Below are 13,923 nucleotides of genomic sequence, written 5' to 3' on the forward strand. Positions count from 1 at the left end.
CAAAGAAAGACCCTATCTCAAAAAAGAAAGTCAGGAAGAACCAGGCATGGTGGCGAATACCTTTAATCCCAGCACTCAGGGGAGGCAGAGGCAGACGAATCTCTGTGAGTTCGAGGACAGCTTGATCTATAAAGTGAGTCCAAGACAGCCAAGGCTACACAGAGAAACTCTGCCTCGAAAAGCAAAAACACCAACATTAAATAAATAAATAAAAGAATGTCAGAAAGGAAGGAAAAGAAAAAAATTCAAGGATGAGTTGAACTCTAATGCTCAAATTTAGAGGGAAAAATACATAAAGAAAATAACTGAAAAATTTAAATAAGTTGCTGGTTGCTGAAAAACAAATTTTCAGACCAAATAAAATCTATTGCGTAGAAAGCACAATAAATGATACATTTTTATGGAATTTCAGACCTGATACTAAAAAAGATTTTAAGGGCTCTAGAGTGGAAAAGAGTTATATGCAAAGTGTTAATAAGCAGAGTATTTTTTGGGCTTATCAATAGTAATAACTAAGTTATAAAATAATGAAGAAACAAAAGGATGAGGGGATACTATTTCTAGTCTAGACGGCCTCCCATATGGTTACCGTTTGAATCTAACATATTCTCTGAAGGCACAGGTTGAGGCATGCATCTTTAACTCAGGACTGGAGAACCGGGGCAGGAACAGACAGATCCTGGAGGCTTGCTCTTCAGCTAGTCTAGCCAAAATGACAAGCTTTGTGTTCACCGAGAGACCCCATCTCAAAAAGTAAGGTACAGAGGGATGGGGGAGGATATTTAACATCAACCTTTAGCCTCCAAACAGGCAACACACAGATGAAGTCACCTGCAAATACTTGCACCCACACACACATTTTTAAATAAGCAGACATGTTTAGACAAATATATTCAATTTTTTATTTATTTCTATTTTTTAAAACATATTGGTAATTTCATACATAAAAATACTGTGTTTTATCACCAGGTGGTGGTGGCACACACCTTTAATCCCAGCATTTGGGAGGCAGAAGTAGGTGGATAAGTGTAAGTTTGAGAACAGCCTTATCGATAGAGTGAGTTCCAGGACAGACTGGGCTACACAGAGAAACCCTGTCTCCAACAACAACAATAATACTGTGTTTTCATCAGATCTACTCCCCAATCCCTCCTCTCCAACTCCTCCTAAACCTCATGTCACTTTTTCTTCCCAACTTGATAAACTCTTCTTTAAATCCATGAGTCCACTTAGGGCTGCCAGTATGTGTGTGGATGTAGGGCCATCTACCAGAGCATGGGCAGCTTGTCAGGGACCTCATCTAAAGAAAACTGCTTATCCATCCTGCAGCAACCATCGGTTGCCAAGGTTGCCCAGCTGGAGTAGGGCTTCATGAGCCCCTTTCTATGATTCAGCACTTTGGCAGTCATGGTCTTGTGCAAGTCTTATGCAGCCAGTCACGGTTGTTTGTGTGTACAATGGCTCTGTCATGTCCCTTCAAAGCAGTCCTCTAACTCTTCTGATCTTTCCTTCCATCTTTTGTGATGATCCCTGAGCCTTGGGAGGACAGGTATGTGTGATATGGATGTCCCATTTATGGCTGAGCACTCCAGTCTTTTTTATTCTATGTGCTTTACCAATTGTACATCTGTGAATTAATCACCGTCTCTGCAAGAAGCTTCTTGGATCAGAGGTAAGAACCACATAAATCTGTAGTCATGGAAACAAATGTGGGTCACAGCTCGATACTATGTCTAAGTAGCAGAACCACAGTGGTATATTCTCTTCTAAGGCCTGGTAACCTACCCAGCTACAACAGATTATGAGTTCTGGCTTATGGTGAGGACCCTAAATCCAATAAGAAAGAGTTGGTTACTCAAAACATTCGTGTCACCATTGCAGCAATGGGCAAGTCTTTCCAGGCTTGTTATCATCGTAGCTTATAGGGCTCACGGCTAGGTCAGTCAGTAGATTACTTTTCTCCCTCAGTTGGCCTCCCTCAGGCCAACCTGAACTACAGACTTAGCCTTTGTCTCAGAAAACCAAAAAGAAAAATTATTTCCTATGTATGCTTTCAAAAATTATTTTAAATTTTATTTTATTTTATTTTATGTTTATAAGTGTTTTGCCTGAATGTGTGTGTATTTACCACATGTGTGCTTGGTGCCCACAGAGGTCAGAAGAGGGTGCTGGATCTCCAGGATTTGGAGCTATACAGGGCTATAAAGCCACCATGCAGATGCTGGGAATTGAGCCCAGGTCCTCTGCAAGAACAAGTGCTCTTAAGCATGAAGTCATCTTTCTAATCCCCACGATGTATTCTTCCTCAGAAAACGGCAGAGAATGTGCAACACTATGAGGAGGAAACATGAAGATAATAGCACAGTCAAACTGTGTAACTGAAAAGAATTTGAGAATGAGAATTTTACGGAGATTTATACTGATTATAGGGTTTAGGAAAAAGCAAGCAGAAGTAGCGATCATTCTGGGCCTATTAATGACCAAGGCCTGGAGGAAGAAAAGGGGGAAATGTGTTACTAAAAACCAGAAGCAGTGTTATATGAAGAGAATAAGCTGATAGGGGCTGTGATGCTCAGTAAATGAGACAGTCAGGATGTCAACACCTCCTCTTGCAGGACATATGTAATCCCAGCATTTAGGCAGGATTACATCTGTGAGAACTGTGAGTTCAAGGCAAGACTGGGTCTCAGAGTGAAACTCTATCTCAAAAGGCCAAACAAGCCAGGCATAGAGTTGCAATTCTTAACTCCCAGCACCCAGAAGTCAGAGATACGCTGATCTCTAAGCATTTGATGCCAGCTTGGGCTGCATGGTGAGACCCTACCTCAAAAAGAAAACACACAAACACACACACACCAACACAAAAAAACACCACACACATACACACATGTACCACACACATACCACATACACAGACACACACATATAGCACATATACCACATATATACACACACCACACATACACAGATGCATACAGATACACACACATAACACACATACCCCACACATAGACACATATAACACACACATCACATATACACACACATATAACATACATACCACATATACACTGATGCATACAGATACACACATATAACACACACCACACACACACATATATAATACACACAACATATACACACATATAGACACACACATAACACATACACCCCAAATTCTCATCTTTTCTTTTCAGCCCAAGTCTGCAGCTGCTCTTCCCCCTGACCTATCCTGTTAAAGACCTATCCTGTTAAAGGGATCATGAGGCTGTTAGGGATCTTACATAGTAGAATGGAGACTAAGGCAGAGAGAGAGGCTAGGGAAACAGGACAAGTGGAATCTAGCTCAGGGGCAGGTAAATCCAGCAAACCACCAAGGCAAAGCAATTTCTCTACCTGAAGCTATAGCCAAGTACTGGATGACTGTCATGTAGTAGAGTCTAAATTGAAACAAGACATTGCAGAATTACATGATGAATACCTTAAAATTTAAAAAAGCAAAAAGGGAGCCAATTTACCCGGGATATATTTAACACTCTGAAAGAATATGTACAGTTCTTTCTCAGAGTTTGGAGAATAATTAGCTATATTGTGATAGTGCCAACTAAGCTGAGGCAGTAGGAAACTATTAACTGAAACAAAATTAGCACCAGAAAGAAAAAAAACAACAGCTTCTCAGATTTCATTCAATTAGTAATGTGGATATTAAAATGACAACAGGGGCTGCACAGCGGCTTAGTGGTTAAGAGCACTGGCTGCTCTTCCAGAGGACCTGGGTTCAATTCCTAGTACTCACGTGGTGGCACACAACCTTTGTAACTCCAGTTCCAGGGGCTACAATATCTTCTTTGGCCTCTGTGGATTAATTCTTCACAGCAAATTTACGTGTGTGTGTGTGTGTGTGTGTGTGTGTGTGTGTGTGTGTGTGTTTATAGGAATATATTATGGTCATATATAGATACCTTGCCTAATTAAAAGATGCGCAATACTGAGCCCTGAGAGCGGAAGCAGTCTGAGGGAGAGAATTGGGTGGAATTAAAGATCACATTTTTCATAACAAATTTTACTGTTTGGCCTTTTAAGCTACATTTAGGCATTAATGTTGACTTTTGGAAGGAGGGTGTTTTGAGATAGGGTTTCACGTAGTCCAGGCCGGCTTAGAGTTCACTGCATAGCCCAAGATGGCTCTACCTCCCAAGTGTTGGGATTTCAGGTGTACGCCACTGCAGCAGGCTGACATTGCAAAAGTAAATAAGTACAGCAACAAGTTGAAGCTTTTTCTTTTTCTTTTGTTACAGTAATATTAAATTAAAATGCAGGCGACCCCTTCCTACCAGTACTTGGAAATAAGCAATAACGCTTGTGTGTCCCTGCCTTGTTCCAGTTCCATGGTGCAGGGTTTTTTCTCCTCTGTGTTCCAGGTCCCTCACACTTAATTAAATGAAGATTATTTTCCGACCTGCACAAGGAAGGAGGAAGAACTAATAACAGATGATTGACAAGTATAAAGAGGTCTAACAGGATGAGTGATCTGGGGCACGTCTTTTAGCTGAAAATTATTAGAACATGAGTTATAAAAAAGAACTGTAGAACATAGGGATTTAATTCGGAAATTTCCTTCTTGGAGATAGACTTTGTTTGCATCCACAAATCTTTTCTTAAAATAGCTTTCGTTGAATTTGTTCTTTTACAATTCCGTAATATATAAAGTGCATTCTGTTTTGTTATAACCCACACACACCCACACTCATTTTCCTCCTACTTCGAGTAAGCCTTCCCTCCCTAAAAGACACATTCACGTTTTATTGCTTTGTTCTTAGACCAACTGAGTTTAACCAGGAAACTCTATGTAAGCGTGGTTTAGAGTTATCCATTGGAGCCTGGTGGGTTTCTTCTCCGGTACACCGCTGTAGACAATGACCAGAGTCCATCAGTAGCCAGTATGTTATCAGAGGCAATGCCCTGTGGCACTCTCCCTGGTTGCTGCCTGACCGCTCATAGGCCCGTTTTTTGCACAGACCCATTGTGGGCAGCCACAGCAACTAGATTACATGATTACATTGGCTGTGCCAGGCCCAGAACACAGAATTTTACAACCCTTTTGAGACAGATTTTTCATTTTAAAAATTTGCAAATGTTATCAAGAACAGCAATGATCAGGTTGGTCCTCCAAAACATTCACTTAGTCAGTAAACAAAATACTCAAGACAGCCTACCTAAGTCAGCATATATTATAAAAAAACAAAGCTAATAACAGCTGAGCAACTGGTCCTATGTATGTGCTGAGCCCTCTGTGTTATGCCGTTTAAATCCTCACAGTGATTCTATATGTTAAACTGGATTCTTTTCCTCATCCTACAGACAGTAACCTTGTACTAGCTGGTTTTATGTTAACTCGATACAAGCTAGAGTAAAAGAGAAGAAGGATCTTTGGTTGAGAGAATTTTTTCATAAGATCTGGCTATAGACAAGGCTGTGGGGCATTTTCTTAATCAGTGATTGGTGGGGGAGGGCCCAGCCCACTGTGCATGATGCCACCTGTGGACTGGTGATTCTGAGTTCTATAAGAAATCAGGCTGAGCAAGCCATGAGGACCATTCTAGTAAGCAGCAGTCCTCCAAGGCTTCTTCACCAGCTCCTGCCTCCAGGTTGCTGCCCTGTCTGAGTTCCTGTCCTGACTTCCTTTGGTAATGAATAGTGATGTGGATGTGTAAGCCAAATAAACCCTTCCCTCTCCAACTTGCTTTGATCATGGTGTTCATTGGGACCATAGAAACCCTAACTAAGACAAAACCTTTTAAAGAATGAGTAACCTGAGCCAGAGGCAGTGGTGCACCCTTGTAATCCCAGTACTGGGAGGGGCAGAGGCAGGCGTAGCTCACTGAGTTCAAAGCCAGCCTGGTCTACAAAGCAAGTCCAGGAAAGCCAAAGCCACACAGAGAAACCCTGTTTCAAAAATAAATAAATAAATAAAGATAATTTGAAGTGCAGAGCCTGGATTTAAACTCATATCTTACTGAAACATCTAAGGTCTTATAAACATTCAGTGTAGTTTAAGTAAAAGTAAAAGTAAACTTTGAGTAAAAGGGACTTGCCAAGTCCTGAGGAAAGAGTCTAAAACAGTGGTTCTCAACCTGTCGGTTGGGACCTCCCTTGGGGGTTGAATGACCCTTTCACAAGGGTGGCCTAGAACCAGCACAAAGCACAGATATTTACATTACAATTCGTAACAGTCGCAAAATTAAAGTTATGACGTAGCAACAAAAATAATTTCGTGATTGGGGGTCACCACAACATGAGGAAGTGTATTAAAGGGTACAAGCATTAGGAAGGTCGAGAGCCGCTGCTCTGGAAGAACAGACTGTCACTAAGAGCCAATTAAAAGTGTCATAGAATGCCATAGAAGGTTACACGTGAGTACTACCAGAATAAACCAAAGCACAAACAAGTTAATTTATTGAATTTTTAAAGTGCTCTCAGTTGGCCACTAAATTAAGTATTAGCAATAAAAATTTTATTTATAATAGAATATGCCTATAAATGAAGAATTGCTTTAAAGTTTGGATCCCTTTGCTATCCTGATATGTAATGGCAATGATCAGTTTCTTAGTAGAAATTAGATCCTGGATGGAGTATGATAGTCATTTGTTTTACTGTGGTTCCTACAGCAGAGGACACTAGGTCACTTCCAACTTCAGGTGACAACATAGTTAAGAGAATCATCTTCTGCAACTGCATAGCCATGGTTTTCTAAAACATCAAATGTTTCAAAACTAGAGTGACCCATGAATGAAAGAGAGGAATTTTGAAATATGAACATTGGCAAGACCATTCATGTCAATGCTCTAGATGTTTCGTAATTTTGGGTGTTTGAAGTTGCTCTGCATACAAGATGCTTTCTATCATTTACCTGCAAGCTTCTACTCAGATAAACATAAAATGTCAAGATAGCATCTAGCACTTAAAAGAGTTATGGCTTGGCTACTGGAATAGACCCTAGACTAGAGGCAAAAATAAATAAAAAATAAAAAATAATAGGTTGGAGAGTTTGAGAGAATTTTTTCCTCCCTTCTTGTCTTCGCCACTTACTAATGATAAAGGGTTAGAAAATTAGTTAATCTCCTTTTCTATACCAAAAAAAGTGATGCCAAGCTGGACATAGTGCCATATACCTTTAATCCAGTACTCTGGAGGCAGAGGCAAGTGGATCTCTGTGAGTTTGAGGCCAGCCTCTTCTGTATAATGAGTTCCAAGAAAACTAGAGCTACATATGTGAGACCCTATCTAAAACGAAACAAAACAGAAAAGTGACGCCAATTTCTTTTCTGCTTATTAATGTATAACGTAAAATGTGGTAAAGTGGTAAACGCACACAATATTGCTTTTTGTTGTTGGTTTTGGCTCAGGCACGCACATGTGTGCATGCGTATGTGTGTGTGTGTGTGTGTGTGTGTGTGTGTGTGTGTGTTTCCTGGCTTTGATCCCAGAACCCACACGGCAGAAAGAGAAGAACTAACTCTGCAAGTTGTCCTATGATCTCCACATGAGTGTGCATACATGCACATACACACATGCTAACTAAATAAATGTAAAAGAAGAGGGGGGAGAAATCCCAGAAACAAAATGCAGCCTTACATACGGTCCTTTGATTCCAGGCTCAGAGGCTGACTTTGCAGTCTTCTAACGAGACAGATCTAAGTGATATGGGGACAGGAATTAAGCACGGTTGCAGACTGCCAAAGCACTTTTAATGCTAGTGATAAGTTTTTATTGTAAACAACCCTCTTAATATTTATTTTAGATAAGCTGAGATGTTGGCAGCGGGGTGATCTGGCTTCCTAAATGATAGCTGTCAGAACCATCTCCGGTCCCCTTGTTTCCTGGCTGCCTTGGACAAAGCAGTGTTATCCGGGCAGCCAGCTGGACTTCCATCATGCCAACAGCAGCTGTTTTGAACTCTCTACAGACACCTTCAGGACAGACGCCCTCACTCCAGTCTAAGCTGCTTCCCCTTGAAGGCCAGCTCTAACCTCAGAAGGCACCAAGGTTGTGCCGGCCATGCCTGTTTCAAACTGCTTAGACCAGACTTTGCGCCATCACAAGCCACCATGAATTCTAGATGACCCTGCTCACCATGAAGACATTTTCACCCAAACCAGAGCTAGAGGACTTCACTGGATGGCCCAGCCTGTAACTGGTATGAAGGAGGGACCTTAGGGACTGGTCAATGTTTAGGGACTGGGCTGGGTCTGAAGCTGACGCAGTCTTCCTCTGTTTTGATTGGTCAGTGTTCAGGCAGTCTTCCTTTGTTGCGACTGGTGCAAATATCCTTGCCACATACCCCTCTGGCTCTCTTAAGCAGGCTAGCCTAGCCAGCATGTTTTGGGAGCAAACAGAGGACACTCTTCTATACTAACCGGGGTCTGGAGAGACATCTCAGCAGTTAAGAGCACTTGCTGCTCTTTCAGAGGACTGAAGTTTGCTTCCCAGCACCCATCAGGCAACTCACAATTGTCTGAAACTCCAGCTCTAGGGGATCTGATGCTTCTGACCTCCTTGAGCGCCTGACTCATGTGAACATACCCACATACAGACAGATATACCAACACATAATTAAAAACAATAAAAAATAAATCTTTACAGCCTGGCGTGGTGATGCACGTCCCTAATCCCATCACTCAGGAAGGCAGAGGCAGGGGGATCTCTGTGAGTTCAAGATCAGCCTGGTCTATAAGGTGAGCTCCAGGGCAGACAAGGCTATCTCGAAAACCCAAAACTAAATAAATAAATAATAAATAAGTCTTTACATTAAAAAAAAAAAAGTAAAAGCTCTAATTGGGGCACCGAATCGGGGCCATTTCTGGTGTTGGGGCAACTCCAAGAAGACCCAACCACTCTTAACTGGTCAATAGAGAAGGAAGATGAGCGACTCGGGGTCCGGATGGGACTGAGAAGCGAGGCCAGGCCAGGGAAGCAGCCTCCAGAGGAGCCCAGTGAAGTGCCAACACCGAAGCGACCTGGGCCAACCGAAAGGAAGCAAAAATAAGGGAACCACCAAGATACGGAAGACTACCACAGTTCCTGAGAGGAAACCAACCAACGGGCCGACCCAAGAAGTTGGCGAAGGCAGAAGAAGAGGGCATCTCCCAGGAGTCCTCGGAGGAGGAGCAGTAACCACCACATGCAGTGCCGCCTGCTCCTTAGCCACCAGTCCCTGGGACTGGAAACCCTTCTCCCGGGTCCCCCCTCCCACCCTACCCCCTCCTCTCGGCCCCATTGCACACCACAGCACTAGCTGCCCGCTCCACGGAACCCAGCAGGATTTGGCTCACTCCCTGCACCCTCCTCCCCACCACACCTGCCCTCTCCTGACAAGGCTAACTTCCCATCCTGCTGCTCACCTCCCTTAGAGACCCTGCTCTCCGGGCTCTTTATCTAGCCGGCCTTTCTGCTCTGCTGTTCCTGGCTTCCCTGCAGGAGGTCCTGGGAGCATTCCCTGGCCTTAGGGGGCCCCAGCCTCCTCTTTCTGACAAGCCCCATTGGCTGACCCAGCTGCAGCAGGTGTGGTCAGTGCAGAGGATGCTTAGGTCCCAGCATGGACACACACACACACACACACACACACGCACGAAACTGACACCAGGTGGGTTTTTCAGTCCCTTCTGCCCCTCCCCTTGGGCTACAGGAAGTAGAACAGGTGTCAGCCCCACCCACTTTGTTCTCACCTGGACTGTGACGGGTGGAAGTTAACACCCATCTCCAGAGTGAAGTCCTCTCCCGGCTTCCATCTAAGACAGAGGTGCACTAACTCGCCTCCGCCTGCTCCTCCTGCAGCGGATACTACAGAGCCTTGCCCCCTCTTTTTGCTCCTTCCCGGGCCCCCAAGATTCTGGTCCCAGCTTTTCCTCTGTTCACAAACTACCTCTGGACAGTTGTGGGGTTTGTTGTTGTTGTTCAGTGTTCACTCGCAGACATCCACCATTCCTGCTGCTACCAGCTCCAACATTTATCCTCCCGTTTTTTTGTCTGCATTCTCCTCCCCAAGACACTCTGGGGGGGGGGGGGCTGGGGCGCAGGAGGCTGGTCACAGACTACCCCACACCAGGGAATGGGGGCCCTGCCCCGTGGATGCTGCAGCAGAGTGAGGATGGGGGCCCACTTAGATGGGAAAGGGTGTAGGGCCACCCACCGTCTCCCCGTGTTCTGTAGGGAAGGGGTGGCCAGTGTTTGCTCCAGCCGGGGACCCTCTCTGGTTTCCTATGTGCAGTTACTTAAATAAAAATAAATAAATAAATTGCCTTTTCAAAAATAAAAGGAGGACATAACTGCTCCTAGGTACGGTAGAGGTGAAGGTTTATGGTAGATATGAAGGCGAGCAGAGCCAGAGACCGAGACAGAAGCAGAAGTAGGTAGGACAGTCCAGAGTGAACGTGGCCAGACTGAGCCAGGCCGTATGAGAAGAGCGTGGAAGGGAGAGCAAGAGAGAGAGAGGCACCGACCAAGACCGGAGGCCTGGGTCAAGAGACTGGCTAAGAGAGCCCAAGGGACAGGGTAACCAAAAATGGCTGGGTTCTAAGGGAATCAGGGAAGCTGGGGAAAGAGAAGTCCCAGCCAAGTCCCTGAGCCGGAGAAGTTTAGGGTAGGGGCAGGGTGGGCCAGCCAGAAAGACTAACTAGTAGGAATTGAGAGGTACTGCGAGGACCTGGCAGACAGCGTCGCTTTGATATGTTAACAGGCAACTCAGCCCTTTGTACCCGGTTTTTTGAGACCTCACCGTCAGTCTGGGCTGTGAGATCTAAAGAGGAAAAACTGGTCTCTGGAAGGGACTGTGGCGCTGAGGGCTCCAGCGGCGAAGGCCCATCAGAGCGCTGTAATACCAGAAGGCACAACCGCTGGCCACCAACGCTGCCGCCGCCGCTGCTTTTGGCAACTAGTGCACTGTTTTTGGAAACTGAGGGTTACAAAGGTTGACAAGTTCTAGGGCTATTGGTGCTTAAAAGTCAGTTCAGTAAGCTTCCAAGCTAAGCGTCTGGGGCTATAAATCTTTAGTTTCTAAAGGATAGCGCAATAAGCCACTGTGGGTCCTCAGTGCTTGGAACTCGGTGTCTATCAGCCGGAAACCTAGACTTTGAACACTCAAGGGCCTAGGTAGGGCCTTGGAGGCACTTCGCTCCCATCCGCAGCGCCTACCTAGAGAGAGCAAAATATCCCTCGGACAGCTGACTGGTTACACGAGCAGTCATGTGTATCGTGCTGGTTGAAGCAAAGATCCACAGAAATCTACGGTGCCCGGTCCAGGATACCTTCTCCAGTTCCTTCTTAACGTGTTGTTGTCGTTCGTTGCTGCTGCTGCTGCTTATGTTGTTTGGGGACTGTGGTGTCCCTCTGTAGCCCAGATTGGCCCGGAACTCATGGGAATCCTCTTGCCTCAGCTTCCTGGGTGCTGTAATTATAGGCATAGGCCACCACACCCAGATCCGTGGTAGTATTTTGTGTACCCCTTTTCCGCATTGAAAAAGAAATACAAGTCAGTTTCATGAATATTTTCTGAAGAACCATTTTATCACAGAACCATCTGCTGTTCCCAGACACATTCTCATCTGTTTGCATAGAGAAATTTTGCAGTTTGTGGGGGGAAAGCGCTTGTAGTTGGTATATTTTTATTTTCTTTCTTTTTTCTGTTAATTTATTTTTCATTTTATGTGCATTGGAGTTTTGCCTGCGTGTATATTTATGTGAGGGTATCGCATCCCCTGGTACAGGAGTTAACAGACAGTCGTGGGACACCATGTAGGTGCTGGGAATTGAACCCTGGTCCTCGGGAAGAGCAGTCAGTGCTCTTAACCACTGAGCCATCTCTCCAGCCCCCTATTTTTATTTTCTTAAACAACACCCATGGTCATTTGCAAACTGATTATCTGTATGCACACTCACCGTCACATCCGCATTGCCTTCGTGAGTAATGTTTCCAGAAACAAAGGCTATGATTGCTTTATTTATATGTGCCAAAATTTAGAACAAGATCAAATGATTATCTTAAAATGAAATAGCATCACTCAAGGAAGTTTGCCTTTTAATAACCACAAAAGCACAGAACTGCTGGGAAATTAGCTTTCTGCATATTCTACTACTCTTTTGTTAATGAAATCAAATGTATTCCGAACAGTTACTATAGATAGACCCTGTGGGGGGTGATAGAGATATGCACATTGTGTATGGAAGAGGGGGAGTGAGAGAAGACAAACACAGCCCCTACCCATTCACTGAGCTTATACTGGGAATGAGGGTAGGGTGCAGAAAAATACATATATATATATGCATACATATGTGTGTGTATAATTATAAATAGTGAAAAGTTTATAAAGGAAATAAGCATGTGACGAAAACAATAAAGAACAGAGGAAAACCTTAGGCTGTTTAGGAAGTCAAGTCTAAAAAAGATGCTGTCAATTCCTCTGAGCTGAGGAATACAGTGTTTTTTAGGAGATGAAGATTAACATCCCTGAAGCACTGAAAGGAAAGTGGAGAGTGCACGGCACACGGGAGAAGAATGACTTGAAACACGGTTGAAGAGTATAATTGACATCACATCCTAGTGGAGTTTTATTGTTTTTAATGTTAATATCCTATCACTGTTTACCCAAGGCTGGTCTTGAATTTTCAATCCTCTTGCCTTAGCTTCCTGAGTGCTGAAATTACAGGACTGTGCCACCATACCGCGTTTCAAAATGAGTTCTGTAGGCTACATAGAATTTATTCTGAGTGAAAACAGGAAGATATGGATCAGTGGGTAAAGTGCTTCTGTGGATCATGTAAAGCCAGGCACAGGAGTGCACACCTATAACAGCTGAGCTGAATGCAGCAGAGACGGGAGGATCTGCTAATCCCACCAGCCCAAATTTCATGGCCAAATTAGTTAAAGCAAGCAATTAATTAGAGCAAACTTTTTTTTTATTCATGTACACAGGCTGCCTCCCCCTATGGCATGATTTGAAAGGTCAGCTTTGTATATGAGAAAGACAAGGCTTTTATAGCTCAGAGGTGGGGGAAGGGGTTTCCAAATGCAGGATTTATCAGGCAAAATAGATAAATTTACAGGGGCAGAGCATAACAGCAAGTTAGGACCTCCTGAAACAAAGACATGCTTTCAAGGTGGGTGCAACAAGGTAGGTATTCATAACAATCCTTTATAAGGTTGCAAGATGGTTATAAACACTTTTGACACAAAGACATGAATGCCATTCCTGGACCAGGCAGTAGAAAACCACTTGCAGTTTGGGTTACAGGGGAGCATAGCCCAATCCTTGAAAAATAGAGGTTTAACCACAAACAGAAATGAACCTAGTTTGTTTTCACTATAAGATGGCTTTTACGCCTAAGATGGAGGCAGGCTGGTTCTTCAGATGGCTGGAGCTCTTAGGTCATCCAGTCTAAGCAATGGATGCTCAGGTTCAGCGACAGACCCTTTTTCAAATAATGAAGTGAAGGATCTGGCAAGATGGCTCAGCCTGATGACCTAAGTTCAATTCCCAGAACCCACATGGTGAAAAGAGAGAACCAGCTCCTTAAAGTTGTCCTCTGTCTGACCTCTGTTGCCAACACCCTTGTCTGAGAAAGAAATACATTCTGTGTTTGAAAGTATTTTGACCTTTGACACACCAGTGACAGAAGGAAATAGTGTGCGCAGTGGCTTTCCAGCTGAGCAAGCTAGAATGTGCTAGTGTCTTAAGACATAAAGTCTTCTTACGTTCCCATGGATTTTCTGTTCATATGTCCTTGTCTTTGTTCTCCTTCATGATCTTGTAAGCAAAACCTTCTATTCCTGTAAACACAGTTTGGTGACTAAATAGTATCTTCGCATGTACTTGATCCTAATAAAAGCTCAGCTGGATCCTTAAAGCTTCTCCTTGCTCTATGGATCCC

Source organism: Meriones unguiculatus, chromosome 11, assembly GCF_030254825.1.
Source record: "Meriones unguiculatus strain TT.TT164.6M chromosome 11, Bangor_MerUng_6.1, whole genome shotgun sequence".
NCBI lineage: Eukaryota > Metazoa > Chordata > Mammalia > Rodentia > Muridae > Meriones > Meriones unguiculatus.